This window comes from Delphinapterus leucas, chromosome 2 (genome assembly GCF_059928025.1).
Source record: "Delphinapterus leucas isolate spDelLeu-1000000601 "Yukka" chromosome 2, BTC_Dleu_Yukka2, whole genome shotgun sequence".
NCBI lineage: Eukaryota > Metazoa > Chordata > Mammalia > Artiodactyla > Monodontidae > Delphinapterus > Delphinapterus leucas.
Window position 1 is genome coordinate 156,934,585 of NC_143130.1, and position 27,287 is coordinate 156,961,871.

The following is a 27,287-nucleotide window of genomic DNA, read 5'->3' on the forward strand; positions in this document are numbered from 1 at the left end:
ATCTTCTGTTCATGTCAGTTCACGATTGCTGTTGGGTGGTTTGTTGATGCCTCGTTTCGTGCTTCAGCCTTTTTGATTATGGGTGGTGTTCTCGGGGTATCAGTTTGAACCATTTTAATTGTCATTTTTGTAGGTCAAAACCAGTCAAATAGTTTCATATGGTTCAACCCAGTAAGTAGTTGCTTGGCCTCTTCAGAAATCATCTTGGTTCACAGAAACTCTATGTCTTAGAGTTGGAATGGATTCTTGGTGGTTATCTTCTAAAACCCCACTTTGACTCTCTTCTGTGGCATTCTGGCAAGTGAAATATCCCCTATTATCCCACCCTCATCTTGCAGAATGCACTTGGTCCTTTATCTTGCATGCGCAACTTTTAAAATGTTTGAAGGTAGCTCTCATGTCCTTACCTAGCTCTCTCCTCTTTGGGCTGTGCGTAGCAGTTCCTTCAGCCATTCTGCATGTGACATGCTTTTGGACCTCTTAACATCTGATTCTTCTCCTTTGGATATGTCTACCACATTAATGCCCCTCCTAATGTATGGCACTGTTCTCTGAACCAGAACCCTAGGTTTTGTGGTCAGTGATAAGAAGAGGTGGGACTTTTGACTTCTTTTTATGTGTGATTTTTGGGGGTTGGTGGGCGTAGTGGGAGGTTGTGCTTAAGTGCCACAATTGATATTTGCCCCTTAAAATTAAATTTTGCTTTTGCCTGCTCACGTCTTTTGGGCCCTAATTCCGATGACTAAAGAGTTAGCTATTCCTTTCAGCTTTAGTTCATTACAACATCCAGACAGCATGTCATGAATGTTCTCAGCCAAGTCATTTATCAAAATGCTGAGCAGGTCTAGGCTCTGCTGTAAGCCACTGGAGAACCCCAGACAGGACAAGGAAACTGAAGTCCACGCTGAAGCTCGTGATGAAGGTCAGGAAATTGCCTGTGGAAGGGCTGGTCTGAGACACGACTGTGGAAGTAGGTGGAGCTTTCCCTCAGGCCCCGCCTCTTCCCCTTAAGCATCCTTCTCCCCAGTCCCAGCCTGTCCCCTGTGTCCTCCCCTGCCCATGGTGGCAGACTTCCTCAACCTGTGGCTGCGTGTCTCCATCCTTCCTTCTCACATGTCCCTGTGCCACTCCTGTCTTTGGAGAAAGATCTTAAGCTTGGCTTCCTGATGATCTGGCACACAGGGCAGTGCAATGACTGAGGAGTCTGAAAGCAGCTCATGTTCAGATTTGCATTTTAATGAGGGAAGTTGCTTAATAACCCCAAGAAATGACCCAGGAAAGGAAAAGCTTCATATTTTAGTAGAATCTGGGGATGGAGATTGAGGAGAGGGAGATGGTGGCCATTTATGTAAAAGGGTTTCCCCAGGGCACCTTAAATCATGCTACACCAGAATCATAAATGAAGTTGAATTAATGTCCAGACACTATTTTCTGCCCCTGAATTCTCCAAGACATGTCTCCTCCCTTCTCCACCAGCACTGAATTAGACAGGGTAGCTAGTGTCATGGTTACCATCCAGCCTGCAGAATCCACCTGCTGGCTTAGAATCCACATTTCACCACTTATTAAGCAGTTGGATTTTGGCTGTAGGTCTTGGTTTCCTTACCTGTAAAATCAACATTATAGCAATGACTTTCCCATAGAGCTGTATTTAATAGCATGACACATAGCCATGCCTTACATATAGCAGTCAACAGATATTAGCTACTGTTATAATTCTTTTTACCAAATTAACTGAATTTCCTCTCTTTTAAGTGCTTAAAATGCTAAGATGTGTACTTCTTCTTTCCCCTTCTCTTTTCCAAGTTCCCAATCACCCTGCAGACACGATGGTTACCTGTGGCTTCTCTTTCTGTCAGGCCCCACCCCCTACCATCTTCACCATCTCCTTACTTCCTCCAGAAACATAGGGTGAATGTCTCCATTACCTTCTGATTTTATGTAATTACTCTTTTTAAAAGTCCTTGTGGCTTCATAAAAATTCAACGTTGGCACTTGGCACTTACAGCAATTAGTGACATTTCCTTTCTCTACTTCAGTATGGAAAAAGAGATGATATGTGTGGATTTTACAGGGGGAGAAAAGTTACCCTGAAAGTGAATGAGAGAAAAGTCTTGGCAGAGATAACTTGCTTTTTCTCCCCCCCACAAATCTCTCTCTCTCTTTTTTTTTCCATGAGTGACTTCCTTCTTCCCCTGAAATACTTTTCCCAATTACCCAGCCAAAATGAAGGAAGGAAGGAGGATTAAAAACCATCTGAGGGGGTGGGATATTATAGGTTTGAGGGGGACACAGTACTAGCTTAAATGATGGAGGCCTTCAACTTCTGGCCTGGTTCCTGGACATTGCATCTTCCTTTTGCCTGTTTCAGTAAATGTTTTCTATTCTCTATATTAGTCATTTTCATGACAGGCTTCATGATGGCCACAGCCACTTACAAATGACTTTGCTTTCGTAGCCATTTCCATTCTCCTGAGCTGCAAAAGCAGCTATCTCCATAGGGATTTTCCCAAAAGGTATAACATAGTTTAGAGGGCCATACGTATATTTTGCATATAATCTACATATGATTTGCAGTCTGTTCTAAAGCAGTTTCAACTTTGCATGTCTTACCTACTGATGATCTTTTTCTCTTCTTGTTCTTGTATGTACCCTGAGAACCTGTGCACCACAGATAGATAGGCACAAGAAGGGTGGGACATAGCACTAGAAAGAGTGAAGAGAAGGGTAAAAAATCTCAGACATCTTTGTGGGATCCAGAATGGTCCCTGGATCCAGCTAGGGTAGCACTTTGACAGTGTGTGACATCTACATAGGAAACATTTCAGTTGCTTTCTAATTTTTATAATTATTTTAAAAAAGGCATTGTAGTTCCATAAGAATTCTATATTGAAAATTCTTAATATCCTGACTATCAAAGGCTCTTCCGAGCTCACTTCCTGTTCGCTACCCTCCATTAGGTGAACTTTTATGGAGCTGGCTTTTGAATCTTCATTGAAGATCTATTCAAATTCAGAGCTGATGGTGGGATTGTTTTGGAAAGATGTGGTCCCCTTTGATTCCCTGAGCCCCCGTTCCAGCCCATATCTTGTCTTTTAGCAGCCCTGAACATCAGGTTCAGATTAAATGCCAAACTGCAAACCCAGCCAGGTGCTTGTCCCAAGGCTGGCTCTGTGGTCTGCGGGGCTACTGCTGACCCTCTGTTTCTGAAATTGACAAGAAGGGTGATCTTCATTCCCCTCCCCCCGCCCCGCTTTCCTCATCAACCACATACATAACACAGAGCCAGCATAGATCGCTTTTCCTTCCTTGCTAATTATATCCTTCTCAGTTAAGATTTTTTTTTGAGCATTATTTTTCTGTATCTATATTGGAAAGCCATACAGTTCCTTTTTCTTTTTGAATGTAAAATTTTACTTTAGTGTTGAATATGCATGTAAAAAAAAGAACCTCCAGGATATCTTAATATCCCCCATCCCTCCCAGGTTAAGACTCAGTGCTCTGGCCCCTTTTTCTTTGAGGATTCATTCACTTACATGGGCACAGACCCTCTCTTTCATGAAGTGGAGGTGATACACTTTCATATTTGTCCTGACTTTCTTGCAGACCTTAGTCCCATACTGTTAAATGCACCTTAGACATTTTGCTTGAGCGATTCTTCTGTTTCTTCAACTTACCATGCCTAAAACAGAACTCATTATCGCCCTCATTCCAAATCCATCTCCCAACTCCATCCCACCTTCCTATTTCTGACAATGCTTCACTCAGTCTCCCATCCGTTCTTCCCCTGAAGCATCTCATCGGTCACCCAAAGCCTGTTGCATCTTCTTTTCCCCTTTTCCTTCCTGCTGCCATGATACTAATTTAGGCCCTCTGCCTATGACAGATCTTTCTGCCTCTATTTTCCCTCTAATCCATCCTGTCCACACCATTGCCAAAGCAACCTTCCTCAACATCATTTTCCCTGGGTCATTCTCCTGCCCACAAGCCCTCAATGTCTCCCATCAGCTGCAGGATCAAGTCCTTTTTCTTTAGCCTGGGAGCTCAAGGCCTTCATACGATGGTTCCATACTTTGATCCTTAGGATCACCTTTCACTTCTTCCTCTGATGAACCGTTTGTATGTGTTCATTGTTATTCGTACAGCACGCATTACATACCTACCATCTGCCTGGCAGCGTCCTGGGTGTTCCAGAAAGTTGACATGAAAGTCCTTATAAATGCAATTGGTGGTCTTGGGAGGTAGTGGTGTTAACCTGGCACGTCCTCCGTTGCTCTTCATCCTAAACCGTCTTCCAAGGCATATTGTAAATCCCACTTGCCTCCAGAAACCTCTGCTGCACACCCAGGGCCCTCCTCACTGTCCTGCCGTCCTTATTGTCTGAATTAATCATTTGACGCTTACCAGTTACCCATCATTCATTCCTCATTCACTCGCCAAATACATATGGAACACCTACCGTATGTCAGGCACTATGCTTCGTGTTGCCTCACACATCGGTATATTTTTATAGCATAAACAAAAAAAAACAATAACCCTTATATAGTCCTTACCATGTACAGGCACTGCTTTACATATATTCATTTGTTTAATCCTCAAAACAACCTATGAATTTGGCATGATAATTATCCAAATTTTACAGATGGGAAGTCAAGGCACCGAGATGTTTAGCAACGTTCCCAGGGTCACAAACTAGAAAGTAACAAAGGTGGGATTCAAATCTGGCTCTGAAGTCCTTGATCTTAACCCCTACCCTTCACTGTCAGGTACCACTATATATATATCATGTGTATGTTTGTGTAAATATAAACACACGCACACACCTTCCCAACTAGACTCTAAACTCTTCGAGGTTGACAACTATGTACCATACTTGTTTGCATCCCACTACCTTATGCAGCCTTTACATATAGTAGGCACTTGAATCATTTGTTTGATTGATTCTTGTTTCTTCCATTCACTTTTGGGGGGACCTGAGGTCTTTTTGCAGCAAGTAGGAGGGTTTTGGGGTGGAAGGGGAGAGAAACAGAATTTCAGAATAGACCTAGACCCTCTGGAATTCCTGGTTTCCAGTTCTTAACTCTGCAAGCTTAGGGGGTAGGTTTGTATAAGAGAAGATACTAATGTAAAAGCTCATGAAAGTGCAAAAATTCAAACTCAAACCATATTAAGTTTACACAGTTTCTCCCCTCTCTCATGTTATTTCCTGTTATACTTGTTTATGTCTGTTTTGCTTTGTTGCCTACAAAACTGAAGTTTTGACACCAGGATCTCAGATTTGCATTCCTGTCCTGATATTTCTATTTAAGATTTTCTGTAAGTTGAAGAACATGTACATTTTATTTGAGTCACAATACTGCAACTACATATGTAGCTTAATAAAACCTGACAAGTACATATTTAAATTTTAAAACACAGGTGGTAGATATTTGCATTTTAAAAGGATTCTTCCTTTTACAAAAGTTTCCACTGCAGGGTTCCATTATATATCCAATTCCTCTTAGTGCATTTATCATACAATTTAATTTACCAAAATTTGATTTATATGTCACTCTAAAGGGGTAGCTCTCAAGTTCTAGTGAGCACAAGAATCACTAGTGCGACTTATTTAAAATTCAGATCTTTCCCCATCTCCTCCCCAAGATTCTAATTCATTAGGACTTGGGTGGGGCCCAGGCTCTTCACTGTTGATAAGTATCCCCAGGCGGCTGATACAGGTGGTCAGTGAAATGTGTTTTGGGAAACACAGCTTCAAAGAAACACAGGTAATACATAAATGGGCCCAGCTGTAGGGGCTTCTCGAGAGCTCTGAACACCCTCTGAATACCAAGTGTCCCCTTTCCTCTTCATTTGGCAAATTTTTGTTTACTCTTCTGCCTCTCTTCTACTCACACCTCCTAGCTGCCAAACATCTTTAATTGGAGGTATAAAAATGTTTGTCCTTTCATTTAAAAAATGAAAGGACAGTTATCTCAATAAAGCCCCCAGCTTTATTGAGATAACTGACATAGAGCATTGTGTAAATTTGAAGTAGATAATGTGTTGATAGATACACTCTTATGACACACCTTCATGTCATCACATAGTTACCATTTCCTTCTTATGGTGAAGACATTTAAGGTCTACTCTCTGAGCATTTACGTTTCAAGTACACAATATAGTACTGTTGTCCTTTTATTTTTAACCTCCGTTTTGCTCTTAGGGATCTCTTTGGATCTTCCTTATTCTCATTTCTTGATGCTGACAGCCCTCCTGTGAATTCACGCACCTATTCTGTACCCGTTCCCCCTTCACCTATGCCACCGACCTGCCCCAGGCCCTCCCTCTTAGTGTGCTAGATCCGGATGCTGAAGGCTATGGCTTGGTCCAGAAATATCAGGCATTTTATGAATAGTTACTTCTGCTGAGGTTTCTCTTAGTCAGATCTAGTGCCTTTGTTCTTTCTTCTTCTTATCCCCTCCAAATACCCCTGAAATACCAAAACTTAATTTTTTAAATAAAACAAATTATGAGAATGACTTGCTTTGGCATGATTCCCTTCCTCCATGAGTATTAATATCCTAGGCCTTGAGAGATGAATGCCAGAAATGTACATTTAAAATACGATAATAGTTTAATGAAATTTGTTTAGAAAAAATGACTGACATTTATGGCACATGTATCTATGTATTTAATATATCATTGATCTTTAAAAAGTCAGTTGCTTGACCCATATTTTGTCTTCGATTACTTCTCTAAATCTCTAGTTATCTCCAAAAACATTTACAGATTTCCATACTTTAGAGATTTTTCTCCTTTATTAATCTCCTATATCCCTGAATTTTACTCTGGGTAAAGTTGAGATGACTCTGGGGTGATCTCCAAGTAACTCCGGTAGTAATAAAAGCAACGGAAGAGCAAAGAGACATCACGGTTGGCTACTGGTTGGAAATCTTTTCTTTTAATAGATGTATCAGGACTTATGCTTCCCTTGAAGTAATGAGCTCTTAAGAGCCTTGTGTGACTTCCATAAGAACATAGTGAGAGGTTCTGCTACTTGTTTATTGGGCCTCCATGTACCTTCTTTAATCCATTCTGTGCTTGGCTAGCCCTCTGTAATCAAAGGTGAGGGGCTTTCTAGGAAAAGTTGGCGGTGGAGGAGGGACAGTGGTAAGGGGTGTGGTTGTCACTGGGTGAAAGCAAGGATCATATGGAGGTAGTTTCAGGTTGTCTAACTCTTGAACGCAGGAACTCATTTTTAAAAAAAATATTTATCATTTATTTATTTATTTAGGCTGTGCTGGGTCTTAGTTGCAGCATACGGGATCTCTAGTTGCAGCACGTGGACTAATTAGTTGTGGCATGCGAACTCTTAGTTGTGGCATGCATGAGGGATCCAGTTCCCCGACCAGGGATTGAACCTGGGCCCCCTGCGTTGGGAGCGTGGAGCCTTACCCACTGGCCACCAGGGAAGTTCCGCCGGAACTCATTTTGTATGTTCAGTGTGGTCCAACTTTTGTAGAAGCGACTACTGTATCTAGGGGGAAAGAAAAGTTGGATGGTAATCTCTGGATGTGGGATTACAGCTGATTTTTTTTCTTTTCTGAATTTTCCAAAGTTTCTACAGTGACCGTGTATTATTATTAAAAACAATTTAAAAGAAAGAAAGAAACCTACTTTGCCCAGCACCTGGAGTCTGTTTCCTAGGGTACCTAATCTTTCATAGATTTATCTCAGATCCTACCTGTTGCATAGAAACAATGGTGAAAGGAAAGTTCTCGTGATGTGGCCGAGAGGTTCAGCAAACAAAAGACTGACCTTGAACTGGAGGGCCCGGGACGTTCTGCCCTGCATTTTAGTGCTCGTTGCATGCTCCTCAGTATGTGTGGATGCCCCTGCCACTCCTTCCACTCAAGAATTAAGAGAAGATTGCCTGGCATTTGGGATTCTAACTTTGTCTTCTTTCTTTTATCCTTCCCCTCCCCCCCACACCCCCACCCCCGACTCCTCTTCTCCCCTCTCTTCCTTCCTCAAGGCCTCTCCCACCTCATGATGAGTGAACAAGGTAGGTGCTCTGTGCTTGTGGTGCTGCAGCTGCCTGAATTGCTTGCCTTCGTGCCTCTGGCTGGTCGCTCAGAGCCTCATCATCCCTGGCAGGCCATTTGCTGCCTGTCTCTCCTACCATGGGCCAGGCTGGCAGCAGGGCCATCCTGCGGTGGGGGGCACCTTTCCCAGTGCATCGTGGTTTCCTGCCCCCATCACCCCCTTGGCTTCTCCATTATGCACCATCATTTGTCATCCTGAGCACTGGCTCTGCCGGGCTGCCTCCAAGAGAGAAGCATGAAACAAGCCATGACGGTGTCGATAATGGGGGTGAATGAAGCTAATTTCAGAGCAACAGAGCGGTTAACTTCTTCCCTAAGCCCCATGCTGGGGCCCCAGGTTGGGGGAGAGGAGCTGGGCTTCTCTGAATTTCACTCTGAGTAAAGGTTTGCTTATTGTCTTCCCCTCCATCCCACTGCCCATTGTAATGACTTTTAGCCCCAGAGCCCCGAATGGTCAAAGGGAACCCTTGGGGGTTTGACTGTTTTCAGTTTTGTATAAAAGCAAAAACCACCGAAAGAACATGCTAATGTCCTCATGGCGGGATTCTAACTCATTATACACCCTGAAGAAAACTGCATATAAAGATCTGTAAATTCAGCATCTACAAGCTAAAATATTCAGTTATGCAGGAAATGAACTGCGCAGGAGATTCAGCTCAGCTAAGCACAGGGTGGGCTGTGAATGAAGCCTTTTTCTCCTAAATAAAAATTTTCCATATTATCAGCCTAAATCAGGATTCAAGAACTGAGCCTACTTAAAATTGTCTTTTTCTTCACCGTTCAATTGCTGCTATTGTGTTTCTTCTGCTCTTTGGAATGATTGCCAGATGGGTCTACCTGCCACGCCCTGACACCAGAAGACTGTACTTTAATTTCTCTTGTCTTTTTCAAAATACACATGGGATTCAGTGCCTTTTTTTGGAGGACCAAAGAAAAGGGAAAGGAGAGGTATTTCCATGTTCTGCTGTTTTTTCTTGATCTTTTGAGTAGGGTGGGGCAGCACGGAAGGACACCCCCCCACACACACACCCATTTCCTTACACTGGATCCATCAGACAGTGTTGCCATAAAGGGGAGTATATGATCAGATCAAGGAACAACCCAGGTCTGAGGGAAGTTTGCTTATGGTGTCCAGGTTGCTGCGGAGGTGGGCAATTGAGGGCATCCTGACTTGATAAGGCAGGACAAGGAGGAAGCACACTTTACCAACAGAATTGTATCCTCCAGACCTGAGCCAAGATCCATGATGTGGACTCTGGACATTTCAATGAACACGTGGTCTGGTATAGGAGCAGATGTCAAAGAACAGAGCTGGACGGAGGGGGTCAGGTGAGTTTTCCAGCGTTAGATGGCGCTCTGGAAGAGGTTGGGATGAAGTCTCTCTATTCTTGTAGGTGAGTGAGAGAAGTTATCCCCCTACAGCAGGTTACGATGAAGTGAATATGAGTAGGGGGTGCTCTTTATGTTGACTTAGTATCCAGGTAGTTTGAGAGAGTTATGCATATCTCTACAGAGTGGTAAGACCCAAGCTCTATGAATTGCTGGAATTTGGTGGCCCGACCTTGATAATAAGTTCCACCAGAAAAAGCAGGCCCTCAGAGTCCTGATGACAAGATGCCCTTCTACATTCTCTCATCTTATGCTCTCAGGTGCCCTTTTGGAGTTCTAGCTTTTACAATGGCTTGGAAGTCTGAGTGTATCATATGGGTGATGTCATAGCATAGAGTCTAGGTAGATGAGATAGGCTGGTGGGGACTTCTTTAATCTTGATTCGGTTTATTTCAGACCCACTGATGAGCACTCAGCATTGAAGTGTACATGAGTAGAGAATTCAGACATACTATGTACACATGCTCTGGGGGGTAAGTCAGGAATCTTCTAGAAAAACAGTCTTTAGGCAATGAAATAATGACAGACACGGATATTGTGAATCCCTCTTGAGAGAGGTTTTCAAAAAAGGATGCAGAATTCTTCTGGGTGGTCAGTGTCACTAAGATTTGAAGGTGCAATCTGCTGTTTAATTTGTTTTTAAGAAGGTCCTTTGACCCCATTCCTCCTCCTCTCATTCTTTTCCATTTCCCACCCTTTGTCTGTTCTTGCCCTTGTGATGATTACCTAAAAAGCCAATACTCCTTTCCTTTTCCTTATTCCTTCAACACGAAAGAAGGAGATTTCTGTCTGGTTCTTGCTGAATCTCCAGAATTTGTTTTTGATGCCCATAAATAGGTGTGGAAACACTGACGTATGTTGTGTGTGTACCACCTATACATGTATGTCATACTCTTGATCCTCATGACTCATATTAATGTTGAGAAAATACAGGAGAACTTAGATTCTCTGAAACTTTCCCTAAACGATTTTACATTGGTTAAGCGTGTGCAGTTTCACATACATGTGGCTATGCAGTGCTTTTGCATGCAGATTTGGTCATGTTTCTAAGGATGGGACTGAGAAGAAGCTAATGGGAAAAAGCTTAAACGTGAAGCTGATGGAAGCAGTCTTGCTGGTCACACTGTTTAAGCAAAACATTGTGCATTTGTTTTGTGCTGCCTTCTCAAGATTGTACTGCTGTTGCCATTACTATTGTGGGTTTTGTTGTGTGTGTTACATTTCTTTGTGTGTCTGCAGTGTGCTGATGTTTTACTCTCCCTGCTCTCTCTCTCTCTCTTGCCGCCTCCATGGTGGACACCATGCTTCCTCTACATAACTGGATGTTCCTTTCTGTAGGTAGAAGTAAAGGTAGAGATCATTTTATTTTTATCATTATAACTATCAATCTGCCTTCTGAAATATTCATGTATACAAGGGGAATTGTTGATTCTGATGAATATAGTCCAGATTTTAACAGTGTTTTTAACAAAAACTAAAAGAAAATAAAAGTAAAAAGCCAATGCTACCATTTTCCTTCAATGTACTTCGTACTCAGTGGTTGGGGATCGTTCTGAGTTGGCCTGCCTCCCTCTAAATCCAGGATGAGCCTTACCCATTATGGTGTGCTGTTTCTAGCAGGAATGGGGGGTTCTGAAAGTGGTTGTGCAGTGTTGGGAAGATATATTTTACTTAAATCAGGGTATTCTAAGATCCCCTCCAGTAAATGTATTGAAGGGACAGGAATGATGTGAAATGAAGTGCCAATGTTTCATCACTTGGGAATAACTGGATTCAGGGAGGGAAGGATGATAGATGAGAAAGGGGAGAGGATTGGTGAATAGCTTGAAATTTTATTTAATGTGAAATTTGGGGGATATTTATTGCTCTTTTATCTTCTGTGTTACATATTCTGTATTTTGGGGAGTGGAACTCTTCTGATTGGGGGTGATGAGCTGAGAATGGTGGGACTGGAGGTGTGGAAGAACATAGGAAGGACAGTGCATTACATCATAAGGAAAAAGTGGAGAAAGAGACAACACTGGATTTTAACTTACCAAGTCCACCTTTTGCTGGGCAGTCTGGGAAAAGGAGAGGCGCTGAGCAGATGCGCTTGCTCTGATGTTCCGACATGGCTTTCAGTGCTTCACACCTTTGGGTACCACAGCTCACTCATCCATCCCTAATCAAAGCTGTCAGTGACCTGAGCCTGGAGGACCTGCCTCACCAGCTCAAATTGGATTAGCTGTTCAGGACTGAAGGGAGAGCTTAATTAATAAATTATAAACATGTATTTGCATTTGGTTCTCCCCTTTTCCTTCCTAACTCTCCAGTCCTTATCTCTGTGAAGCCATGTGCCTCTGTTTCCTGTAAAGATTGGCAAATAACAGAAACAGGAAATGTGAATTCTGGCATGAAGATGTTGAAGAAAGATGGGGCTGGCAAGATATTGAAAATGTTGATTTGATGACTAGTCTGTGAACTGGCCATCTCTCGTTTGAATTTCATGCCTTTCTTGATTTTTAACAAGTTATGCATGGTTACCTTGAAGTAGTTCAGTCCTGTCACTTTGGGGTTAATCGATTGCCTATTCCTTTTATGCTAATCACAGGGGCGGGGTTCATTCTCAGAAATCTGTCACGGGGAGCTCTTACCCTGTTATGAGCTTGATACCTTTAGAAAGGAGGTGGGAAAGGGGGACGAGGAAGAGGAATAACGATTGAAAGGGTACATCTGGCTGCCCCCTCCACTTCTCTACTTACTGTATTCAACCAGAGGCTTCTAGTGATCTCTTCATAGGCAAAGTCACCAGTCTTTGCCCAGGACACAACCTTTCTGAAGCATGTGGCACTGTGTCACTTGTCCCTTCTCCCACTGGCTTCTATGAGAACACATTACGGTCAGTCTCCCCTGCCCCCGACTCCAACCCCTGAACCTCTCTCCTTTTCTTTCCCTAATCCCCTAAAACATCCCATAAGATAGAGGTCTTTTGTGTTTTTAGATTTTGCACATGGGTATCTTATTTTCTTTCTCCGGTCACTGCTACTAACACTGATTGATCATTTCCTGTGTGGCAGCCATTGTGCCATGTGCTTTATATGCCTTATCACACTAAATCATCACAACTGTCTTGTGAGGTAGATGGTAGTGTTATCCTTGCTCTACGGACAGGTAGATCAAGGCTCAGAGAGTTAAATAACTTAAGTCAGATGGCTACTAAGTAAAAATGAAACTCAGAATCTGAGCACCTAACCACTATTCTATACTGCCTCTCTTGGGTCCAAGGATGACATCCATGGATATGCCTCCCAACTACCTCCCTGGCACTGACCTGGCTCAAGTTCCAACCTGCCACTTTGCATTCTCCATAACACATGTCCATATAACTGTACTGTCACTTCAGTATTTAAAGTCAGCCTTCGCACCATCTGGCCACAAACCAGCTTCCTTATTTTCGTTAATGGTTCTCCCATTTTCCTTATCACCTGGGCTTGAACTCAGCAATTGCTTTCTTTTTCCTTCTTGAACTTTCCTATTCCCAGGTGATGTTAAGAGAGGTTGTTGGGATTCTTTTTTGGAATGTCTCTTGCATCTCTATTTGACACTCTGGTTCAGTTCCCAGTCAGCCCTTATTAGATTAGTGCCCTAGCCTAATTAATCTCTGTTCTCTTCCAGTCTGTCCAGTAACTGAGAACTGCTTACGCTCTGCTGTCCCCCATATGGAGTGCAGGATTAGCTATCTCACTTTCAAAGCCATCCCTAATATGGCCTTTTTACCTTTAACCTTCCTCCCTGTTAATCTTTGATGCAAAATTGATGCCAAGTATGATACCATATCACTGTACCTTTCCTCGTCTCCTAGTTTTACTTATTCTGTTTTCCTCCCCTATTGACAGTTCCTCCTCCTCTTGTTTCTGCCCACTGAAATCATACATAGATTTTATTTCCTAGTTGATGATGTGAGTGCTCTGCATGCTGCATTCAGATATGAGCTTTCCTTCCATGTCCCCCTCTACTATCCTATATTAAACTTATTTGGGAATTGGGCTACTCCCCACTACTAGATTGCAAGTATGCTGAAGACAAACGTATTCATTTTTTAATGACCAGATGGGTCAAGCATAGGAGGTTATACCAAGAAGGGACTCAAAACCCCTAATCCTTCTTATCCTGCTGTCAGTCATCTTCCTAGAAGGGAAAATAAAGCAAAATTAAAATTAAATCGGATCATGTAGCCAATCTGCTCAAAAGCTTTTGAAGGGTTCTTGTATAATTGTCAACACGCCTTCTCCACTTTTTCTACAATAACTTAGCGTACTCTGCACTATCACCCCCACCAGGCCCCTTGTCTCGACCTAAAGTCAACAGCTCTCTCTGCCTGAATCCACACTATGGTTTCCTGCCTCAGGCTTTTCCTCAAGCTCTTATCCTCTTTCTTGAATGTCCTTGGAACACCCTTCTCCCCCTTATCACCCTTTAAGGCTCAAGCTTCCTAGGTCCGCCAGACTTTGTGGTTCTGTTATAAAGTACCCAGGCCAAGCTGCCCTGAATCAGACTTATTCATGTGTTTCAATCACCCCAGTCCCTGAAGAACCTTGCACCCATACTGCACGTAGCTCAGTACTTTGTCCAGAGTTGTACACCAACCTATGCCCCTTATCACTACCCCAACCAACTGAGCAAAGGAGCCCCAGTGGGTCATGGAGTGGGGCCAGATGTTCTGGCTCCAGTTCCCCCCTCACTCAGGCCTTCTCTTGGCTCTGTGTGTGCAAGTGACAGAGGGAAATGGTCATAGATTACATCAGAATAAAGGTGAGAAAGTCTTTGGATATATTCTTAGGAGCTTGTCAGAGGAAAGAATGCCTCAGATTTGGTCATTCTTTTAAAGCTGAGTGATGAAACAGCAAACATGTAGTGGAAAGAATTGTGAAGTTAAATCTACAAAACTGAGCAGGATGTTTAGGCTATAACGATTAATCGCCACATTCAGGAGGTCATTGGGCTGCACTGGGCCAAAAGCAAACATGACTTTAACTAGAAGTAGCTGACCAAAGGAGTTCTTCAGCAATCAGTCTTGGTCAGCTTTTTTGACTTGATTTTGACTGCCTTTGTTTAAGTGTTTAGAGTGTGTTTTGGCCTCCATCCCCCTTTTCTTGTCAGTTGGGGGATTGACAGTCCTGGGTTAGATTACCAAATACTTTCCATTAAAATGAACTTGGAATAGGTGTTGCAGACTCAAATGCCTACAGGGGCTTGACAAGTATTATCAAGGAGCAGATCTTGTAGTAAGAAAAGTCCTAGTGTAAGATCAACAGTAGGGAGTGGTACGGATTGTGGCAAACTGGAAAGCACAAATCCCGTCAAGGGCAGCAGCCTCTACTTTGCTCCAGCTGATTGCTGCCATGCAAGAATGCATGCCCAGTGTCACCAGAGCCTCAAGATAAGCCAGAGTAGATTTTATAAAAATGTCAGCTCATGGCCTCTTTCTTTCTCTCTCTCTATATGTATACATACACACATACACTCACATGAGCCAAATGATTTGGCCCGTGAACCACAAGCTTTTGGCCTTTGGCTTGACGAGAAAAGAGGAGTAAAATATTCCTCCAAGATTTCTTGCTGAATGTCAATAGTTGGCAGCATGCTTGATTAATTTTCGCTTTGCCCACAGCAGTGGTCGGGGCACCAGGAATATTTCCTACCCTTAGCACTACTGCCAGGGAGCCTGATCCATGTGTTGGTTGAAGTTAGTTTTGTAGAGGGGAGTGGGCATGGGTGGAGAGGGTATGGAGAATGCCCAGAATGACCAAGAAGAGAGGTCACTGACACCTTCAACAATTGCCAAGAACCAGCACAACCTGTAAATAGTAAGCGTGGCTAGGGGCCATTTAATTCCTTTTTTCTTTTGCTCTACAGAACTTTTTATCTACTAGACTAGATAGTGTTAATCCTAAATTTACTTTAATCCGTCAGATTTGAGGGACCCCTTCCAATTTATATGTATTTTTCCCCTGTAGATTTGATCATTGGCCTTTTAATGATGAACTAGCCAACACTGGCCAAACTGGAAAGAGATAATTAAGCTACATGAACTTGAACACGATTTCATGTAGATTATATTTTGCTGGTAGTAACATTAAAGAAGCTCATTTTGGGAGTTGAGGCCTCTCTTGTCCCTGCTAGGACACAAGAGCCCTGAAAATAAGTTACTGCTTTGATAGCCAACTGTTTATGCAAATTAGTAAATGCAATGCCAGCTACTAATTATGAAAATAAACTCATCTGTGCTCTATAAATATCTAATTATAATAAAAATAAGGGCAATATTATATTTCCATCTCTTGCCTCATCTGTTTCTCATCCGCCACTGATTTGTCCTCTTGACAATGAATAACATCATTTTGTTTTTAAAAGAAGCCTATTTTCCATGTTTTATTATTTTCTTCTAACGTTTTGAAAGTCTGCAGGGGGAAAATAGGTCTATTTTAAATACAAGAAGTAAATTGCTTGATTTTAGCAACTCTGTGTTTTTGACAGTGATATCTAAAATGGTGCTTTAAAATACGAAAAATGTTTTTTCTCCTTCCCTGTTTAGGAATATTCATTGGACACTGAAGAAATTTTTTAAAAGCAGGTGTTTCTTGGAGCATTTTTTAAAATGTGTAAATGTGAACAGATTTATTAGTAAAATGAACAATGGATCAATGGGATGTTTCAATTAAGTTCCAACTGGCATTATATATAAAGGAAAATATTTCTCAGATTTCTAACCAATATGTCTATTTCCTCCTTCTCAGTTATCTATTTGGATTTAGTATTTACACACAGATTTCGTTTCTGTGTGCATATATCATAAAACACTTTCTCCTCCAAGGTGAATGGTGACCTACGTACGTGTATAGACTTTTGCTTACCAAGGCAAGTTGGTTAATCTTAAAGGACATATAATTTTCAACTTTGATAACATCTACAGGATGTTTTATTAAATTGTATTATCTTTATGAAACATTTATAAAGAATTCAAGCAGAATGCATTTCCTTATGTGCTTAGGTTTGTCTATGCCATGGTGTGTTTTTCAGGTGTGTGGGGCAGTGTATATACATCTGGGTATAGGTACAATTTGTCCAAATACTTATTAATAGGTTTACACTGATTGAGTATGTTATTACACGTAGCTTTCATTTGTAGAGTACTAAAAATAATTCATTCCAGTGTGATATACATCTGAATTTAGCAGATTGTGTACTTTAACACTTGAAAAGCAATGGTTATTCAGCATTCAACAAATATTGACAGAGAGCCAACAACGGGCCAGGCCACTTGCTAGGTATTAAGGACACAGGGCGGACCCAGGAAATATGGGCCTGTCCTCTGACATCTTGCTAACAGTAGAGTTTGAAAATGGTTTTCAAATGTCACAACCACCTCTCCTTCTAAAGCCTTACATAAATTCTGCTTTCGACTTATTATTATATATGTAGTCTTAAAATGATTTTATTTATTTTAAAGGGAAACTGTCAGGTAACAATTCAGTTAGCTGACTCCCCACCTTTTAACTTCTCAGAATCAGAAAAGAGAACTTGCTTTGTACGTGAAAATGTTAGGCATTTTTCATTTATTTATTTGTGTATCTTTATTGAAGGACAGCATACATAGTGTAAATAAAGCCTGTGAAATCCATACTCTTAAGCGTACAGCTTAAATATTTTTTAACCTATATACACCCATGTTAAATACCATCCAGACTGAGATATTCAATGTGTCCATCATCCCATAAGGTTTTGTCCTGCCACTTTCTATCACTTATTTTTAATAAATATATTTTATTCCCCCTACTTCCTTTAAAACTGTGATTCCATGTAGTAATCAGCAGGCAGTCTCCAGATTGCTTTAATTTTCATTAAGAAAGATTAACCTTGCAAGACAATGAGGCATTGTGGTTTTCACTGTGTGTAAATAGAGGCAGAAATGTTGCCCTCTGGTGAGGTGGAGCTTTGCCCGGTTTTTGATGATACTCAGTTTTCCCTCTGCACAAAGAGAATATCTAATTGATATCATTGGGTTTTCCTCTTTTTTTGAAGGCATTTAGTGGTGAATAGAACAGCAGGGGTAGAAAAGACCATATGCTTTGTAAAAAGCCAGACGAATAGCACTTTGTGATGGACGTATGATTTTAACAGTGACACATCTTTCATTAAAATTTACATATAAAGTAAGGGCAGGCACGGTGACATGAAAGCTAATGCTACTTGCACCTCTCGACATAAGAACAATCACAAGACACTGGAGATCCCAGATGGCAGCTTGGCCTTTGCCATCCTTTTAATAAGCTACTAACTGCTAATTATTTCACTCTTTTGGGCAAGTTAATTTACTGTTGACTCTTAAAGAGATACTGCTCTTTTCTCCCCCACACCTCAGAAAACGGTTCCTTTCACCTGGAGCTGTGACAAGTGCTTCTGTGCAGGTTGGAAGCTTTCCAGCCAGTTGGAACAATGATGGCAAGCACTGGTGTGGAAAATGTCGCCTGAGTAAACAATATTTTCTTGGGTCCTTTGAATATAGCGCATTTAAAAAATTCATTTGGCTAAGGATCCATTGTGTGTGCTTGTGTATGTATAAGTGTGTAACAGCCATAGTTCAAGCAGCCAACACAGGGAGAAGATCTGAAATTTGGAGCCCATTTAAAAGTGAAAGAACAGCTGCCTTTTAAATGGCTGCTAATTCTGACAATTAATGCTGTTTTGTGTGTGTGATTTTCTGTGATAGCCGTTAGGAGGGATGATGGTGTGTAATAGCTCATTTCCTAAGCTTTATGGTAATGTTGCATAGCAAAGACCAGAGAACTGAAAGAGAACCAGGTCCCACATGCTCTGGAGCCCTTTTAAATGAAAAGCCAGCAAAGTATGCTTTTTTTCTGTACTTCGACTTCCTTATGATGATTTTATATTTTAGCCAGACACAGATTATTGAATGAATGATGTGCAAGTGGGCTTGGATGCATCGGGAGTGAGTGTTTGGAAAACAACCTTGTTTGCAACGAGCTGTCTGACAATCAAAATATTTACTTAAAGATAAGCTAATGACTGTTTCTTGCAAATGCCGGCAGATCCATTATTGAAATGAGAGTCAGTACTTTGGCTTGATACTATCCAAAAATAAATATCAAACCTCAAATACTAGTGTGTGTGTGTGTGTGTGTGTGTGTATTACACTTCTCCCTAAACAAAATAAAATGTGTATCAAACAACAAAGGTAGGAAAATCTCCCAACCCACTTTCTTGAAATATTTAAACTGAACTTAGTATGTTACTATAACCAGTTGCTCCTAGTTGCTGTTAAGAATCACTGAATGGCTTAAAATATGCATTGAAAAAAACATATTCTTGAATTATTGGTGACATCTCTGAACATGAACTTAATAATGTGAGTTTCATGGTCTAATATATCTATAGTGACTGGCATGTTACACAGTTGATGGGAGGACTGTGGAACACAATCAATTCTAACCATTTGCTTATTGTTTAAGTCTAGAGGAACTGGAGATGTTTTAAAATGTTATATTTCTTTAAAACTAATTATCTGGTTTCAAAATAGCCCCAAGGAAAAACACAAGTGTGTGTGATTTGGGAGAAATTTTGTCATCTTTCAGAATCTGATATTATATAGTGTGTTAATCCAGGTTGCTATTTTCAGAAAGATTATTTTTCTTCTTTTTTTTTTTTTTTTTTTTTGCGGTACGTGGGCCTCTCACTGTTGTGGCCTCTCCCGTTGCGGAGCACAGGCTCCGGATGCGCAGGCTCAGCGGCCATGGCTCACGGGCCGAGCCGCTCCGCGGCACGTGGGATCTTCCTGGACCGGGGCACGAACCCGTGTCCCCTGCATCGGCAGGTGGACTCTCAACCGCTGCGCCACCAGGGAAGCCCTCAGAAAGAATTTTGACAAGCGCTAATAATATTTCAAGAAAAAAAAGTATGGGAAAAATAGATTCTTAAAACACAGATTTAAAACAAAATTAAACAGATTCTTTGACCTTAGGACTTCTCAGAGTCTTTGTTAGGACAATACAAATTTTGAATCTCTAGGAGAGAAAATGTCGTTTTCAAAGTTACCCAAATTTATTTGACGTGAAATTCTTTTTTGTAATTTACATTTTGGATGAGACAGCTAGAATTAAAACTAGTTTTCCAGTTGAAAAACTTTGGACAAGATAATTCTAAAGTCCCTTTTGAGTCTAAAATTAAAAACCTTAATGTCTCTAAATTTTGAAAGAGGCTTTTGGATTGCCTTCACTCAAGAATCCTTTTTAACTACATTTTCTGTTTGATTGGGAATAGTTTTTTGGATGGGTTAGTTTCAATAGAAAAATTACTGCTTCCTGGTAAAGTGCATAACACAGATGTTAAAACAACTGTGGTTTTAAAGACACTAGTCTTGTTAAAGTACTCCCAGTTTGTATTACCTAAGTACTATAATAGGTATCCATATAGTGTGTGTAAACAATGCTTCTGATAATGGCCTGCTTAACTCTAGGAAAAGCTGATCTCAGCATAAGATGGGAAGATTACTAGGAACCTTATTAAGTCTTATTTGCTTTGAAATTTGGAGCAGGTTAACAGTCACCATGGTTATTTCTCTACTGTATAGCTAAGGCCATTCATTTTATCACTCTGAGAGTTTGGCTATCAATGGCTTTTTTTCCCAGACAGTGAACATGTAGGTGAAAGAAATTCTTTCTGGTAAGAATTACTTGTATTTTATTTAGAAATCATTGACTCAGCTAAGGATTTTGTGGCTCTCTCATTGCAAGCCTGAGGACTTTGTCCTATTTATGTGCTGCCCGTTCAGTATGAAGTGGCTGCCATTGATCCATCTGTAGTAGACCGTTTGCCTGGGGCTATTAATCTGGCCTTGGAGATGTAGTTTGCTGAGCCAGCCATAATCGCCCTCATTTCCCCAAGTGACCAATAATGGACATTTACCGATGCATTGGCCAAAACTGTTATAGGTGAGATTCCCAGTTTTAAACTGATTGATCCATGTGGCAGTTGAGCCTGGGACACCAAATATCCAGGTGTGAGTAATTCTAATGCATGTCAGAACTATAGAGTAGAAAGAGCACTGAGGTAAATGTCAGGAGACCTAGTTCAGGGTGCTGAGGAAGAAAACAGGTAGATTAAAGCACTGATGTTAATGCTTGACACTTAAGTTTTATGAACTCATTAAGCCTCATATCCTAATAAGTAAAATGGGAGCAATAATATTACCTACTTGGGAGGACACTGAGACAATGTATAGAAAAGGCTTATGCTAGAGCTCGGATCTAACATAAATATTAGTTATCATAAAGATTAATAATAAGCATTAGTTATCATCGTCATAAATACATCTTGTCAGCATACCATTGGTCTGGGAACTTTGAACAAATTAATTAATCTTTTTGATCTTCTAGTCTTTACCTGTGAAACGCCTACTTGGTGGCTTTGTTCTGGGTAATAATTGATATCATGCAGTTAAAAGTGCTGTGCAAATTAAAACGGCACTATACAACATTAAGGAATTAGTAATCCATGAGAATACAAGCCCCACAAAATCAGGGGCAGTATCTGTGTTGTTTGTCATGGTATATTCAGTGCCTATAACTGCCTGCCTCAGAGTGGAAATGACTTAGTCAATATTTGTTGAATGGGCACTAGGAATCACCGAGTTAGTGACGCTTAGCAGAGTTCAGTACCACGGACAGCTCCAAGGGCCTCCTTGATACTACTGCACTTTCAGTAGGAGGATTTGGGGCACCTCCATTGCAAAAGGGAACCATTGGCCTCTTCCTTTAGAGCCACCCATAACAGAAAAAAAAAAAAAGTAATCCTGTTAAAGCCTGATTGTTCTTTAAGTTTTCAGTGGATGTGCTTCCTCTTTTTCTGTGCATAAAGAGCTATGGGATTTCCTTATGTTACCTGATAAAACTATAAGGGTGATAAAGAAAACAAGAACATTTAGCGAACAGTTACTTTTTTAAAAGAGCTGATTTGCTTCCCCAAATCTTAGAAGGATGTAATTTCAGAGCTGAAAGGGAACTTAAAACTCCTTTAGTCCGTCCTACTGTCGTTTTGTGGATGACAAAACATATGCTGAGAGGGCATAAGTGCTGTGTGTGTTGCTCTATTGACAGCGCATAGCGCTGTTGGGATCAGACCCGGACTTCCCGACTCCTGGTGCTATTTTCTTTCCCCTCCCACGAAGTTGCCTCAAGTTTTCTTAGTCATCTTCGCTGCATGAGTGGCATTTGCTATAGATCATTCACAGGCTGCTGAGATCATTATCGATAATGTCATGTAAGAAAGATTCTGGAGATATCGGAGTGCATGCATTCTAAGCAAGGCTGTCTCTTAAATTACTTGACTGCCCTAAGAACTGATGCAACCCTAGCTTTTGAAGTTGTCAGTAAATTGCTCTGACTCTCAGGATTTAATAATGCTTTGTACCACTTATGCACTTGCCCTGTCGACTGCTTTGTCTTGGCTGAAGTAAGATGGTGACAGCAGTTCACTTAAAAAAGCTTTTACACCCATTTTTTTTTTCTTTTTACTGTTCCCAGGTTGACAGTCTATAACACAGTGGATGCCTGTGAGGAAATCCACTTAGGACTAACTTTCAAACTGTTACTTGATAGTTTTTCCACTTCCTTTCTTCCTTAAGAATAGTTTAGTAATTTTACTTATGATTTTTTTTAACTAAAAAGGAAAATTCATTTTTCTCAAGTAAGAATGTATTTGTCTTTAAGCCAATATCATTTCTTTGTTTTCTTTTAAAAATGAAGTTTCTCCTTCAGTGTTAGCCATGTGTCTGATAGGTTAAGTTTAGTACCCTTCCATGAGGCAACTTTGGGAGATGTTGATCAGTGCATGAAATCAGCTCTCAAATTGTCACGAAATTGCCTTCCTTCAGACTGTTTTGATCACAAGGGCTCTCAAGTGTCAAAGTCGCTTGGAGAACTAGATAAATAAAATGCATGAGCACTAAGCTTTTTTTTCCAGGATAGAATAAAAGTGTTTTCTACTATGTGCTTCAGCTTTGATAGTGATTTGTTAAAAGGCAAAAAGAAAGGCAATGATATTAAATATTTACAAGAGTGATTTAGTTGTATTATCTGTGCTCTGCCTCTTTGTTTAATAATGAAATCAGCTAATGTTGAAATAAATGCCATTAAACCAGTGGTAGTGTGAAGGTCACTGCCTTGGCAAGGTTAAAGTAATTTGTGGAGAGTAATGATTTTTGTCAACTTTCCAGATCCCTTCCTGTTTTGGTCAGCTTCGCTCCAAATATAATAAGAAAAAAATACATTTGAGAATTCACAGGCTCACTTTCTCTTTTGCATCCTATATGCCCTTTCTGGCCAACCAATAGCTGGAAGTCTTTTGTGCATTTTTTGTTTCATCCATTTAGTGGACAGAGACAGGCCAATTCTCCCTAGAGATGAGAGGTTGAATTTCCATTCACTGACTCTTATGTCAGCCCTTGCTTGGCAGTTTGTTTTAGAGGTGAGGATCACTGCCTCTTCTTTCCTGGAAATGGTTTTTCTTGTCTGAAATGATTCTTACATTTCTCTACCAATTCCTTTTTGACCTAAAGCAAAGATTTTCTTTTCTACTTTCTCATTTCACTTTAAAGAAGAAATCTCTGAATGAATACGTGGCATTATCCCCATTTACATTGACAAGAAAACAGAAGTCCAAGGTTACAAAACTAGTTACAAAACTACAGTTGACCCTTGAACAACATGGGTTTGAACTGTGGGATCCACTTATCCTTGGATTTTTTTCAATAGTAAATACTACAGTACTACATGATCCATGGTTGGTTGAATCCATGGATAGGAAACAAAGGATATAGAAGAACCATGTATATGGAGAGCTGACGGTAAGTTGTACACAGATTTTTGACTCCACAAATGGTTGTGCCCCTAACCCCTGCATTATTTAAGGGTCAACTGTAGTAGCAGAACCAAGATAAACTTAGTGTTTTTTTTTAAATTTATTTTATTTATTTTTGGCTGCATTGGGTCTTCTTTGCTGTGCGTGGGCTTTCTCTAGTTGCGGCGGGGGCTACTCTTCACTGAGGTGGCTTCTCTTGTTGCGGAGCACAGGCTGTAGGTGCGTGGGCTTCAGTAGTTGTGGCTCACGGGCTCTAGGGCACAGGCTCAGCAGTTGTGGCACATGGGCTTACACTTCAATTAATTTTCTTTTGCGTAAAACGGGGATAATGATACATTATAGTATATTTTTAATAATGTACATAAATAATATGATATATAGTGTATTATAAATAATACATTACTTTTGGTAAAATTGAGAAGTAAATGAACTAACATGTTAAGCGCATAACAAGAGGCCTGGCTCTTGCTACAATTTTTTTTTTTTTTTGTGGTACGCGGGCCTCTCACTGTTGTGGCCTCTCCCGTTGTGGAGCACAGGCTCTGGACGCACAGGCTCAGCAGCCATGGCTCACGGGCCCAGCCATTCCGCGGCATGTGGGATCCTCCCGGACTGGGGCACGAACCCGTGTCCCCTGCATCGACAGGCAGACTCTCAAACACTGTGCCACCAGGGAAGCTCTCTTGCTACAATTTTAATAAATAATATGTTCCCTTTGCTCTTGACAGTAATAATAAAGTAAAATTGAATTTAACAAGCATTGAGTATAAGGGATACAGGAATAAAAATCAGTCTTTGTTCTTAAGCAGCTCACAATATAGTCGGAGGAAAACATCTATATAATGCATTCCAAAAGCAATTCATATTTCTTTCTCTTGTCTTGGGCTTTGTCTGTACTAAACGCTACTTAAAATGTGAGAGCCTTTTTCTGGGGGCAGGTAGTTTCCTGTGGGGTTGTAATATTATACTGACATGGCTGTGGCAGCTCCTGTGGCTTGTTTCCCCACTATTCTGTGTTTACTTGTTACTAAAGTCCAGAGAGTGGGTTGGGAACAGGACAAAACAGAGAGGTTCAGGGAAGTAATGGTGTGTATTAGGGTAGGCTAACTGCTATAACAAATAATTCCCAAATCCCAGTGGCTTAATACTAGCAAAGTTTCTCACTCACATCACAGTTCAGTGCAAATTAGTGGGTGGTGCAGGAGTCATTCATGCACCTGGGCACCTTCCCTCCTATGGCTTTGTCATTTTCTGGAACCTCATCCTTCACTGCATTCACCTGGCAGATGGAGAGAGATGGAATGATGGAGAGATGGAGAGAGGAGAGAGAAAGAGAGGAACATGAAGGATTTTTTTTAAAGGGTCAAGCCTGGAAGTAGTGTGTGCCACTTACTATGAGCCAGAACTCAATCACATGATCCCATCTAATGGCAAAAGAGGTTGGGAAATGTAATTTAGCTGTGTGCCCAGGAGAAAAGGGAAAGGAGTTTGGTGGATACAATGGCAGTCCCTGCCCCAGTGGGTGAGTTGTGTTCTATTCTTACATCATCTGTGTCATGCCTATTAACCTTCGTCAGTTTACCTTTGTTCAAACAAACAAACAAAACAAAATTTAAAAATGCCTCTGTGATTTCTATGAGTTAGAGGGCCCATGTCCATTCCCTTTTCTATAATATGCATATACATGATATTTATTTTAAATAAAACCCTACAGAGTTACAGTAGCGTTTCTCAAATTCATAAGAATCACTCAGGGAACTTGTGAAACTAAAGACTCTTAGTTTTACTCTTAGGACCACAAAATCTGCAGGTCTAAGTTATTCTTATGATCAGGCAAGTTTGACATACACTGTGTTGTAGCAAATTCCAAGGAATATAGCAAACCAAAAAGGAAGCATATGAGACTTTACTAAAAGTATTTTCTTGTATTTTATGTAGTTTAAAGCAAGTTTCACATTTATCGTAGCTTATAAACCTAGTTGTTATACATGAATTTTTGTTGTAATCTTTGTTTTAAGAGGTTTAATCTCAATCTGGCATCCATAAACCAAGAGCTAGAAGTGTGGTTGAAATCTTAGCCTGAGTTGAGAGTGGGGCCAAATACCTGATTCACAGGATTTTATTTTATTCTGGTCACTGGATAGGAACACTTTAGCGTGGTTTCCCCCTCACCCCTTTACCACCTAACACGGGACACACTTGATTAAGAGAATTCTCTTGTTACATTAAGACAATAAATGAGTCTCTGTTTGATAGGCCTGCTTGTTTTTTGTGTCTGACTTGTGCATAGTTAAATGATGGCAGCCTATTTTAGTTTTTAGATTTGTATAATTTTACTCTACGTGTAGAAATCATAAAAAGCATGATATTGTGAAATGCGCCCCTTTCCTGTAAAGCTGTGCCTTCATTCCATGTAGAGAGTGGTTGGCTGCATTGTATTTCTAGAATGAGTGTCAGAGTGTGGATAATTCTGGGCTTGTGATTTTTTTTTCTTTCCGCTATTTTATCTGCCTCTTTTTGTGTCTTTGTGTGCGAGTCTATGATTACTATTGAGTTTTTCCCCTAAATGCCAGCAATTATCTCACAGGTGGAGGGATTAGGAAAGAGCTGACAGAATTGCGCTGGGATTAGAATAAGTTCCCTCCCACCCCCTGCCCACCCCGAACCCACTTTAAATATAGTGAAGGAGGGAGTGGAGAATTGGAGGACGTAGGCAGAATGGGGGGGAGGGGTGGACAATTTGCTTCCGATATTTAAATCCCTAGATAGCGCGAAGAAGAAACTCCTGAGGAAAGAAAGCAGATTTGAAAACCTAAGCAGGTCTGGGATGATTGTTTCATAGAGCTGGGGATGCAGGAAGGCAGGGCAGCCACTTTTCTGTTCCTCTGCAAATTGTTTAAACAACCTCTTCATCTGAGAGTTGGGTTTTTTTTTTCTGTCTGACAATTTATTAGGGGGGGAGATGGGAGCCAGGAGGGTCTAATATATGCCCAGCCAAAAGAATTTTGGTGAGACGTTATCTTTCTTCCCGGCCGGGAATTATTTATTTACCTGATATGTCAGTTAGGATGCTTTCAGCTGCAAATAACAGAACTTTCAGCTCAACTGCTTTAAACAACAAAGGGAATTCATGGACTCAGTTCTTGAAAAGTCTAATAACGCAAACAATATGACCAAGAACTAGTGTCTCACTTCACCCATTTTTCGGCTTCACTTTCTTGGCGTTGGCTTCATTCTTGGCAGGATACCTCCTTTGTGATCCTGACATGGCTGATGGCCATTCCCAGGGTGATCTGCTTTTTGGTTCATGTAAATAAAGAGTAACTCTCTTGCTCAGCAAGAGATTCAACAAAAATCCTGGCGTTTCCAACTAATTGGACCCATTAAGTCACACGTTTATTTCTGAACCAATCACTCTAATCAGAGGGATCATAGGGCTGGGTTTTGCTGGTATCTTGGGCCTGACTCACATGCTCGTTTCCAGAACTAAGAGGAAGAGTTGGCTTTCCCTGCAGCCCATGGGATTCAGGGGGAGTCTGGATACTCCACCCCAAATTTGGGGAATAGGGGAGTGGAAGCAGAAGCCAACTGCACCTGAATAGGAGAATTTCAAAAGCCAAAGCCAAACCCAGCTAAGTCCTTCATCAAAAATCAGGAAACTGGGTGGGTATCGTTCACCCTCTGGCTGTCAAGTGGTCCTATTTCATGAGGAGGGGATGTCCAAGATGGGGGGGGTGGTGTGTGCCCCAGCAGAGGCTCCATTTGGAAGCAGAGAGCTGGGAGGGGAGGGCCGTTGGCATCCTGGCATCTGTGTAATCAAGGTGTCAGCATTTGGGGATCTTAGTTCACTGATGTGAAAAGAGGCAGCGAAAATGTCCACGGGAATGGAGTGAATGCCAG